At 40.6% G+C, this 12,203-nt stretch overlaps 1 protein-coding gene across 10 annotated transcripts in view; it reads left to right on the top strand.

Annotated features, from left to right (window-relative positions):
• LOC141564709 (uncharacterized) overlaps positions 1-12,203 on the top strand; it is a 94,419-nt gene that overhangs the window by 30,086 nt on the left and 52,130 nt on the right. For 9 of the 10 annotated variants that reach the window (XM_074307551.1, XM_074307544.1, XM_074307548.1 and 6 more), the window contains exons 4-6: positions 8,329-8,430; positions 9,280-9,380; positions 11,982-12,079. The gene's annotated coding sequence lies outside the window, so the exon portion shown is untranslated. The remainder of the gene's footprint in view (positions 1-8,328; positions 8,431-9,279; positions 9,381-11,981; positions 12,080-12,203) is intronic. The other variant, XM_074307546.1, reaches the window with a different exon arrangement.

Raw genomic sequence — 12,203 nt, forward strand, 5'->3', positions numbered from 1 at the left:
TATTAAACTGGTGCCTCATGAAGCTCTCCCTCTTTAGAATCCCTCCCAATCCCTGGAGTCACTTCCCCTTTCTTATACATTTCCCTTATTTTTTCCTGTATTCCCATCTATTTAGCCTAGTTTTTTCCTTCTCCCTGTTCCTCTCCCACTTTTTAATAAGGTGAGAAAAGTTTCTTTGTAAACAAATATGTCTAATATTTTCTCTTTGAGCCAAATCTGATGAGAGAAAGATTCACACAATGTTCCTTCCCCTCCCTTAATTCCATCAGATATGCTAGGTTTCCTTTGCCTCTTCATAGGATGTAATTTCCCTCTTTTTACCTCCCCTTTTCCCTTTTTCTGATGCAATCCTCTTTCCATTTCTAATTCTATTTTCTTAATATTATAACAGTAAAATCAAATTATACATGCATTCTTTATGTATGCCCATAACAGAAATACAGTTCTCAAGAATTCTTTTTATCTTTTTATGATTCTCTTCAGTCCTATATTTGGAGGTCACATTTTTTGTTTAGCTCTGTTTTTATTCATTAGGAATAAATGGAATTCATATGTTTCATTGAATGTCCATCTTCTTCCCTGGAATAAAATGGTGAGCTTAGCTGGCTAGTTTATTCTTGTCTGCATTCCAAGTTCTTTTGCCTGTCAGAATATCAGATTTCAGGCCCTTCGATCCTTTAATTGGACAGTGCTATATCCTGAGTGATCCTTATTGTGGCTTCTCAGTATTTGAATTGTTTTTTTTTTTTTTTTGTTTTGTTTTGTTTTTGTTTTGTTTTGGTTTTGTTTTTGTTTTTTGTTTTTTTCTGGCTGCTTGTAATATTTTTTCCTTAGTCTGATAGTTCTGAAATTTAGCCACAATATTACTTGGAGTTTTTATTTTGGGGTCTCTTTCAGAAGGTGTTTGATAAATTCTTTCAATGCCTATTTTACCTTCTGATTCTGTTACATCTGGACAGTTCTCTTTGATGAATTCCTGAAAAATAGCATCTAGGCACTTTTTTTCATCATGGTTTTCAGGGAAACAAATAATCCTTAGATTATCTCCCCTAGATCTATTTTTCAGGTCTCTTGTTTTTCCAAGTAGATATTTAACATTTTTTTTTTCTATTTTTTCATTTTTTTGGTTTTGCTTGACTGATTCTTGATGTCTCAACAAATCATTCACTTACATTTGTTCAGTTCTGATTTTTAATGAGTTATTTTCTTAACTTTTTTTTACTTCTTTTTGTATATTTCCAATTGAGTTTTTAAATGAGTTGTTTTGCTCTATGGATTTTTTTCCCATTTCACTAATTAATTTTTAAATTATTTTTAAAAAATTAATATTTTTAAATATTTTCACTAATTAATTTTTAATTATTTTAATTATTTTCTTTTTCCAGTTCACAAATCCTACTTTCCTGAGAGTTCTTTATCTTTTCCAATTCACATTTCAGGAAGTTGTTTTTCCACTTTATCAAATCTTTCTTTTAATGAGTTACATGCCTTTTCCATACTCTCTTGCAGAACTTCTCTTTCCTTTCCCCACTTTTCTTCTAGCTCTCTTTTAAGATCTTTTATAATTTCTTCTAGGAGACTTTGTGTGATGGGGACCATGTTATATCTCCCTTTGGGGTTTTGTCTGGAGATCGTCTGCTATTAGTCTGCTCAGGGTTGGAAATCTGCTCTCTTTCTGTATAGAAGCTATCTATAGTTAGAGCTCACTTGGCTTTTTTACTCATTTTTTTTTTAAAAGCCCTTGGGATCTCCCTTTCAGAGCAGGGAGGTTCCCAGCTTCTTCTATAGACAGGGAAAAATGGACAGTAGCTGTCCTTCAAATGGGCTGTTGTAAAGGGCTAGAACTGAGCAATGCACTTGGATAATGAAGCACGTGAGACTAATTGCCAATTGGACGGTTCCCTATTAACTTGTTTAAGGTTGACTCTCCCCACAGTCAGTGCAGACTCGATGTGGTGTAACAAACAGGAATTGTACATGCAAGTAGTGATATAACAAACAATATAAATCAACATGGTATTGTAAGAGATTTCCAGAAGTCCTAGAAGGAGGGTATGTAAACACCAGACACACATACCCCTTCTTCAGCAACCAAGAGATAGTCCAAAACCAATCTATTGTCCATCTTCACTGTTAGGGAATCCAATGATCCCCACAAGGTTTTGAAGTCCAGCAACAGTCTTATGATGCCTCAGAGAATCCAATGATTCCTGAGGACTTTCAGTCCTACAATAGTCTTATGATGTCTCAGAGAATCCAATGATTCCTGAGGATTTCAGTCCTACAATAGTCTTATGATGTCTCAGAGAATCCAATGATTCCTGAGACTTTCAAGTCCTACAATAGTCTTATGATGTCTCAGAGAATCCAATGATTCCTGAGGATTTTCAAGTCCAACAGTTTTTGATGTCCATGGGTCAAACATCATAACTGCCAGGTTCTTTCAGTGGTGGGCACAGTCAGCAATGGAACCACCCGATGTTTCTTGGGCCTTCTCCTTCGTTTCAAGGGTCTGCTCTGTCTCTCTCCGATGGACAAGGCGAATACGGTTCGTTGGCACCCATCTGATTCCTTCTCCATCTGTAGAGATACAAGCAAACCCTCTCCCCCAAGCAGTTAACCTATCTGGTCCCTTCCATTCACCACTTTCTGGGTTTCTCCACATCACTTGGCGATTATCTAAAGACAGTGGAGCTGCTCGCACTGGACACTGCCCTTCCGGTGAGTTATAAAACCTGTCTGCTGGAGCCAGTGCATCTTTGTCAAAAATTTAAAAATTAATGGTATAGAGAACTAAATTTAGAAGTTCTCTAGGGTTACCCGTGGCTCCCCCTTTCTTTTGTTTTTGGAGGAGTGTCTTAATATCTCTGTTTCTTCTCTCTACTATTGCCTGCCCTTGAGGATTAAAGGGTATGTCCGTGGTATGTAAAGTCTTATACTGTGCACAAAAGTGTGTAAAATGTTTAGATGTATATGCAGGTCCATTGTCTGTTTTTATTGCTTGTGGCACACCCATAATTGCAAATGCTTGTATAAGGAATTCAGTGACCACTCGGGCTGTCTCTTTTGCTGCTGGCATTGCAAATGTGAATCCTGAAAAGGTGTCTTACCACGACATGGATAAAAGATAGACGACCAAAAGATGGGGGAGCCACGGGTAACCCTAGAGAACTTCTAAATTTAGTTCTCTATACCATTAATTTTTTAATTCAACCTTAAACAAGTTAATAGGGAACCGTCCAATTGGCAATTAGTCTCACGTGCTTCATTATCCAAGTGCATTGCTCAGTTCTAGCCCTTTACAGGCTGTGAAGAGCAGTGGGGCTGCAGAAGTGCCACTGCCCTGGGCAGAGGACCCCCCCCATCCCCCAAGAAGTGTGACTGCCCCGGGCAAAGCCCTGTGTTGCAGAATGCAGTTATGCAGCTGTAGTATGGTCCTTGCTGAGTCACTCAGCTGGGTGGGTGTGGCCAGGTCCTGTGAAACTCTGATGTTTTGGGTCACATTCTACCTTTGGTGTTTGTGTAACTTCTCTGCTGATCTACTGCTTTGCAACCAAAACAGAGCAGCCAACCTGTGATAGAATTCTCCTTACAAATTCTCCACCTAAGGAGACCACCCCCATCCCCGGGCTGCTCAGTATATTAGCCTCTGTGTTCTGCCTCCCTGCCTGTGCTGACCTCCTCCCTCCTGATCAGGACAAACCTTTTCTGGCAATCTTCCAGATTATCTTCTGCTTGTAATTTGTTGTACTCCCAATATTCGTTTATACTATCAGTCAAGCACGATTTCAGAGGCTGAATTTGGTCATCTATAGTGAGGGTAGAAGGGAATTCAGAATGAAGCATGTGTCCTCTCTGCCATGATGGCTCCCCCCCTCTCCATTGCTTCCTTTCTAATCTTATCTGCATTAGTTTTGTTTGTACAAAAGCTTTTTAACTTGATATAACCAAAATTTTCTATTTTGTGATCAATAATGATCTCTAGTTCTTCTTTGGTCACAAATTCCTTCCTCCTCCACAGGTCTGAGAGGTAAATTATCTTATGTTCTTCTTATTTATTTATAATCTCATTCTTTATGCTTAGATCATGAACCCATTTTGATCTCATCTTGGTGTATGGTGTTAAGTGTAGGTCAATGCCTACTTTCTGCCATAGTAGTTTCCAATTTTCCCAGCAGTTTTTGTCAAATAGTAAATTCTTTTTTTTTTTTTTTTCCCCCTTTTTTGAGGCTGGGGTTAAGTGACTTGCCCAGGGTCACACAGCTAGGAAGTGTTAAGTGTCTGAGACCAGATTTGAACTCGGGTCTTCCTGAATTTAGGGCTGGTGTTCTATCCACTGCGCCACCTAGCTGCCCCATAAATAGTGAATTCTTATCTCAAAAGCTGGGGTCTTTGGGTTTGTCAAACACTTGATTATTATAGTCATTGACTATTTTGTCCTGTGATCCTAATCTTTTCCACTGATCAACTTTTCTATTTCTTAGCCAGTACCAAATGATTTTGGTGACTGCTGCTTTTATAATAAAATTTTAGATCTGGTATAGCTAGGTCATCTTCATTTGCTTTTTTTATTCATTAATTCCCTTGAAATTCTTGACCTTTGTTCTTCCAGATGAATTTTGTTATTTTTTCAAAGTCAGTAAAATAGTTTCTTGAGAGTTTAATTGGGGTATAGCAGTAAATAAATATATAGTTTAGGTATTATTGTCATCTTTATTATATTTGTTTGACCTATCCAGGAGTTCTTTAGGTCTGACTTTATTTGTGTAGAAAGTGTTTTGTAGTTTTGCTCATATAGTTCCTGACTTTCCCTTGGCAGATAGATTCCCACATATTTTATACTATTAGCAGTTATTTTAAATGGAATTTCTCTTTGTATCACTACTGCTGTACTCTGTTGGTAATACATAAAAATGCTGACAATTTATGTGGATTTATTTTGTGTCCTGCAACTTTACTAAAGTTGTGGATTACTTCTAATTTTTTTTAGTTAATTCTCTAAGATTCTCTAAGTATACCATCATATCATCTGGAAAGAATTATAGTTTGGTTTTCTCATTACCTACTCTTAATTCCTTTCATCTCTTTTTCTTCTCTTATTGCCATTGCTAACATTTCTAATACAATATTGAATAGTAATGGTGATAGTGGACAGCCTTGTTTCACCCCTGATCTTACTGGGAATGGTTCTTGTTTATCCCCATTACATATGATGCTTGTTGATGGTTTTAAATAGATGCTATTTACTATTTTAAGGAAAAGTCCATTTAGAGAATAAAGTTCTCTGTACATGTCCTCTGCTGCACTGTCTTAGACACCTTTTCCCTGACATGGAAAAATAATCATAGTTACTCCAAGGGGACTTTTGCGAAATTCTCAAGTTTGGAAAGTACTTTGTATTCATGATACCATTTGGCTCTCACAACTCCCGTGAAGAGCAAGTTCTTTAGTTACTTTTATCCTTCTCTTCCAAGTGGAACTGAGGCTCAAAGGGAATGTGATTTGTATGAAATCCTATCTAAAAAGTGTTTGGTGGGATTTGAACCATGGTCTTCTGACAGCCAGAAGAGGCTGGGCTTGAAATCTCAAAAAATTGTCCACTGTTGTTTTTTTGAATGTCTGTCCATGAGCAGAGATTGAATCGTCCAACTCAGATCTCACCATCCAGTTGGAAAGAAGAGAATCTCTAAGAATGTTAAAGAGCAGAGATTCCAAGGATAAAAAAATCAGGTCCAGGTGAGGGAGTGAAAAACAGGAGGATGGGCATCAGATCTGAGTGCTTTAATGGGGGGGGGCAGTTCCTGAGTTGTGTTGTATCAAGCATTCAGTAAACATTTATGAAGTGCCTTCAGTATGTCAGATGCCATGCTAAGCTCTAGGGATACTAAGAAAGGCAAAAGGTAGCCTGACCTCAAGGGGCTTACAAGGTAATGAGGAAGACAAGATGCAGAAATCACAAACCAGCTGTATCCCAGATAAATAGGAGATCATACACAAAGGGAGGGCAGGAGAACTAAGAGGGGTTAAAATGGGAATGAGGGACACAGAGCCAGTGCTGTGACACATGGAAAACTCAATATTCCACATGCATTATCCGCTGGCCTTCTATGCTGAGCTTTTCCCTGATGGAAAAGTAATTCTACTTATGCCAACAGAAACTTATGTGCGATTCTTAGTCTGGAAGTTCTCTGTGTGCTCAAGATCTCCTTTGGTCCTCACAGCATCCTGTAGGGCAAGTTCTACTAGTCCTAGAGAAACTGAGGCCAGTGAGACAGGTTTAATTTTAAAGTGGAGAGTCCAATAAGCCAGTGGGCCCCATGGGAATGTTTCCAAAGCATGTGGTGGAAGGAGTCCGAGGTGAAGGGAGGAGCCTGGGGTGCAGGGAGGAGCCAGCCCCAGGTGTAGGGCAGAGCCCCAGGAGCTGGGCTTATAGAGGGAAGCTGAGCTGTGATTATTCTGAAGTCTTGCAGCTATTATCTTGTGGGAAACAAAGGCAGATGAGGGAGGCAAGGGCCTGAGCCCAGGGGAGCCATAATCCCAGGGAAGGACAGGCCTGTCAAGGTATGAGAATGGAACTTAAACTTTGACAGTACAGGAGGCAAGATGAGAAAGTCCTGGTCTTGTGGAGGGAGGGAAGGCTTGCCCTGTCAAGGATAGAGATAGGGAAGTGGCCCCTGGACGATGTTTTCTTTGTTATCCTCCGCTGTGACTCAATGGTGTATAAAAGGGGAGTTGGAGTCTCAAGGTTTAGGGCTCTCTTCCAAACTCAGTTTTCCCAGCCCTAATTGCAAGAAGTGTGTGTGGGGGGGGGCAGGGGGGGACATGCTACCGCTTATTATTCAGGGCCAACACTATAGGTACTTTTCTTTTTATTTTCCAAGTGAGGAAGCTGAGGATCAGAGAGTGTAAGTCATTAGTATGAAATCATTCCTGAGAAGTATTTGGTCAGATTTGAACCATGGTCTCTCAGAAGGGGCGGGGCTCGTGTTCTCAAATACTTGTCCCAAGGGGCATTTTCAAATCTCCCTCGATGAGCAGAACTTCTTTAACTGTCCACCTTTGGGGGGGGCCTTCACTTTGGAAAGAGAGTCACCATACATGTGGGAGAACAAAGAGTCCAGTGACAGTGACTCCGGTCCTGGTGAGTGAGTGAGAATGGCTGAGCCATCGATTGGGGGGCATTGCATCAGCCCATCAATAAACATTGATTAAGCACCTACTGTGTGCCAGATGCTGTGACACAAAAAGAGGCAAAAGAGTCTGCTTTCAGAGAGCTCACAATCCATGGGGATGACAATGTGCAAAAAAGTGAACAAACGAACTGCATCCTGAATAAACAGAATTCACAGAGGGAAGGCACTAGAATTAAATGGGGTGGGATGTAATGCCAGAGAAACTGAGGCAAGATAGAGATTTTAATATTTTATTAATTGGAGAGTTTAATTGACTGGACAGGACTCTGGTCTCAAAGTATCCAGTGACGAAAGGGAGAATGCCAAACCCTTTTGTATCTTTCAAAGAAGAGCGGGAAAAGTTCTTACAGAACCTTTTGGTTCTGTCAGGATGGGGAGAGGCAATAAAGTCTTACTGAAAAGCCAGAGTCAGGATGTTTGAATAAACAGAAGTAAGGATATCAATTGAAGTATCCGGGATGGTCTTATCTCTTGGAATATTTTAGAGGAACGGTGTCACAAATTCTTTGAAGGCAGAGGGAGCTAGGAACCAGGATGTCTGATCTGCTCATCTCCCATTGACAATTTATAACCTTACAGCAAATGGTCCTCAGCCTTAATGAACCAGAGCGTTTTACAACTTAAAGGCACTGAGGCAGAACAGTCAAGGAAACTGAGATAGAACAATTCAGGGAAACTCAGTCAGGACAATAGGGGAAAACTAGTACCGGGAAACTGAAGTAGAACAGCTCAAGAAGACTGTGGCATAACAGGGAAGGGAGTTTCGGGACACAGAAATTCAGTGCCATGATACATGGAGAATACAAACTCGATAAGGTCTTTCTGTATAGGGTCTGCTGGGCCTCCTTTCTACATCTTTTCCTTGACGTGGAAGAATGTTAACAAATACGCCAGCAGAGACTTTTTGAGAAATTCTCACGTTTGGAAAACTCTCTGTGTGAGAACCCATTTGGTCCTTCCAGCCACCCTGTAGGGCAGGTTCCATAGGTCCTTTTATTCTTATTTTCCCAAGAGAGGAAGTTGAGAACCAGAGGGATCGTGTCATTTGTGTGAGATCATCGTCAGAGTTTTTGGTTTCCCAGAAGGACTGGGCCTGCATTCTCTAATAATTGTTCCAATTTCCCTCCATGAACAGAGTTTCAAGTATCCACAGAAGAGGTAATGTTCCAATGCGAAAATTCAAAATCAAAATGGATCTGGAAGACACACTATTCCAGTGAAACTGAATCAGGTCCAGGTGAGTGAGTGGAAAACAGGAGGATGGGAGTCAACGCATTTGGGGGGGTAGTCCCTGTGTTGTCTTGTATCAGTCATCAACAAACATTTATTAAGCACCTGCTGTGTGCCAGATGCTGTACTAAGCTCTAATGATACTAAAAGAGGCAAGAGTTTGTCCTCAAGGAGTTCACAATCTAATGGGGAAGGTGCAGAGGAATGTGTATAAACATGCTATTTTCCAAATAAATAGGAGCTCATTCAGAGAAGAAAGGCACTAGAATTAAGAGGGTTTGGAATTAAAAGGGAAGGAGAAAGTTAGTGCCTGATATAAAAGGAACGTTATAAATGTCCTTAAGATATATGGTATGTTGTGTTGGGCCTTCTTAATACATTTTTTTCCTTGACATGGAAAAATGTTTTTTTTTTAATTTTTATCTATCTATTTATTTATTTATTTTTTGAGGCTGGGGTTAAGTGACTTGCCCAGGGTCACACAGCTAGGAAGTGTTAAGTGTCTGAGACCAGATTTGAACTCGGGTCCTCCTGAATTCAAGGCTGGTGCTCTATCCACTGCGCCACCTAGCTGCCCCTTGACATGGAAAAATGATAAGTATGCAGACACTTATGAAATTCAGGTTTGGAAAGATCCCATTTGGCCCTCACAACTACCATGGAAGGCTATGTCTGATGATACTTTTACCCCTATTTTCCAAGGGAGGAAGCAGGCCCAGAGGGATTAAGTGATTTGTATGAAATGACATCTAAGAAGTGTTGGTGGGATTTGAACCAAGATCCCTCAGAGGAGGCCAGGCTTGTATTCTCCAACAGTTGTTCATATTAGTTTTTTCAAATTTCCCTCCACGAACAGAACTTCAGGTGTATACCTTACCATCAGAAAGAGACACTCACCATGGATGTGGAAGAATAAAGATTCCAGCAAAGATTCCATGGATAGTCAGTCAGCTCTAGGTGAGTGAGGATGAAGGAGCAGTCTTTGTGTAGTGTGTATCAGTCAATAAATAAACATTGATTAAGCACCAACTGTGTGCCAGATGCTGAGCTGAGCTCTAGGAATACTGAAAGTTTGGAAAAGAGAGTCTGCCCTCAAGGAGCTCACAGTCTAATGGGAAAGACAAGACACAAAGGAACGTATATCCTAAATAAATAGAGAATTCATAGAGGGAAGACACTAGAATTAAGCAGGGTTGAAATTGAGGTGGGGAAAACAGAACATTAGTGCCATCGTACCAAGAGAATACTATAAGGTACTTTCTCTATGTGGTCTGTTGGGCTTTTTCTTACCCCTTTTCCTTGACATGGAAAAATGATAATTCTTACATCAATAGAAATTTTTGGGAAATTCTCAAGGTGGGAAGTTTTTCTGTGTGTTTGTGATTCCATCTGGTCCTCACAACCCCCCTGTCGGGAGAGTATTTTTATAGTTATTTTCCAAGTGAGGAAACTGAGACCCAGAAGGATTAAGCGATTTGCATGAAACTGTTTGGGGGAATTTGGAGCAAGGTTACCCAGAAGAATCTGGGCTTGAATTCTCAATTAATTGTTGAAAGTAGTTTTTTCAAATCTCCCTCCATGAGCAGAGATTGGAGTGTCCACACCAAATGAGACATTCCAGTTGGAAAGAGGAGACTCACAATGGATATCAGAAAGTAGAGATTCCAGTGATAATCAGTCAGCTCCAAGTGAGTAAAGAATAGGAAAATGGGAGCCATTTGAAGGAAAATTCCCAGGTAGCATTGCATCAATCAATCAGTAAACATTTATTATGTACCTGCTGAGTGCCAGATGCTGTGCTGAGCTGTAGGGTACTAAAAGAGAGAAAAGAGTCTGCTCTCAAGGAGCTCACGGTCTAATGGGGAAGACAATATACAAATAAACTATCTATGTCCTGGATAAGTAGGAGATAATTAAAGATGGAAGTCACTAGAATTACGTGTTTAGAAGGAAAATGAGGGAGACAGAAAGTCAAGGCCATGAGATATATCTAAAATACATAAAAAACACAACAAATTTCCTTTCTATATACGACCTGCTTGGTCTTCTTCGCACACCTTTTCCTTGACATAGGAAAATATTAATGGTTATACCAGCAGATACTTTTGTGAAGTTCTCAAGTTTGGAAAGTACTCGGTTCATCATCCCACTTGGTCCTCACAACCCCCTGGAGGGAGACTTCTAACGAACTTTTCTCCTTATTTTCCTGTAATGATCTGATCGCCTCTCAGTTGTAATCCTTCCCTGGGAGGAGGTTTCTTTTCTGTATAATCTTTTCCTCTATGAGCGGGTTTCTTGGCAGGCTTCTGGAGCCTCCAGCCTGCCTCTTCTTCTTCCTGAATCCTGGCTCTGAATCTCCTCCAGCTCTTGTCCTTCCCCAGTCCAGACTGCTTTCCAAGCTCAATGTTGCCTCTTTTTATCCTCCCAGAGAATGGGCGTGGGATAATTCAAGGGCTTCTGGGAAGAACCACTTCAACCAATGAGCTTGCTCCTCCTAGAATTCCTAAGGTGTAAACTCCCTTTAAAGGCCCGAACCAAAGGTCTGAGCCAGAGAACCTACAAGTCAACCTGAGTTCTCACCTTGTCACTGTCCAAGACAACCTGGAGTTCTCACCTAGTAATCCTAACATTTTCCCAAGTGAGGAAACTGAGATCCAGAGGAATTAAATGACATGTATGAAATCTTATGTAAAGTGTTTGGTGCAATTTGAACCACGGTCCCTCGAAAGAGGCTGCGCTTGAATCCTCAAATAATTGTAGTTCTTTCAAATCTCCCTCCATGAACAGAGTTTCAAGTGTCCACACCAGAAGTGACTTTTGAGTTTGAAAGAGTAGACTCGCCATGGATGTTGGAGAAGAGAGATTCCAGTGATCATTACTCATTTCCAGGTGTGCGAGGAGGATGGAAGTCACTGCTGAGCTGTGCGTTTGGGGAGCAGTCCTGTGTAGTATTACATCAGTCCATGAATAAACATTTATTAAGCACCTGCTGTGTGCCAGATGCTGTGCTAAGCTCTAGAGATGCCAAATGCAAGGAGCTCACAATCTAAGGAAGAATACAAGATGCAAAGAAATATATACAAGCAAACTCTGTCTCACATAAGTAGGAGATCATTCAAATAGGGAAGGACTAGATTCAAGATAGGTTGAAATGGAGTTGGGAGAAACAGAAAGTCAGTGTGATGATTCGTAGCTAAAATACATACAAAATACAGTTAAATTCTTTCTATATGTGGTCTGCTGACCTTCTTCATACACCTTTTCCCTAACAAGGAAACATGGTCATGCTTAGACAAACTCTGGTGAAATTCTCAAGTTTGGAATGTATTCTGCGTGTTCACTATCCCATTTGTCTCTAGCAACCTCCCTGTAGGAACAGTTCCTTACATACTTTTATGCTTGTTTTCCAAGGGTGGAAATCGAGGCCGAAGGAACTGAGTGATCATATCTAAGAATTGCTCGGTGGAATTTGAACCAGGGTCTCTCAGAAGTCAAGTCTCTCTGGGCTTGAGTTCTCTGTTTTCCAACATGTTTTTTTCATGTCTCCCTCCATGACAGGATTTCAAGATTACGAACAAGAAGTGACCTTTGAATTTGATCGAGGAGACTCTCCCTGGCATACAAGAGAGATTCCAGTGACAGTGAATCATCTCCAGGTGAGTGAGCAGAGAAGGGGAGGATGGAAGTCACATCTGATCCGTGCGTTTTGGGAGCAGTCCTGGTGATCGATCAATGAGCATTTATTAAGCACCTGCTGTGTGCCAGACTCTGTGCTAAGCT

Source organism: Sminthopsis crassicaudata, chromosome 3 (genome assembly GCF_048593235.1).
Source record: "Sminthopsis crassicaudata isolate SCR6 chromosome 3, ASM4859323v1, whole genome shotgun sequence".
Classification (NCBI taxonomy): Eukaryota; Metazoa; Chordata; class Mammalia; order Dasyuromorphia; family Dasyuridae; genus Sminthopsis; species Sminthopsis crassicaudata.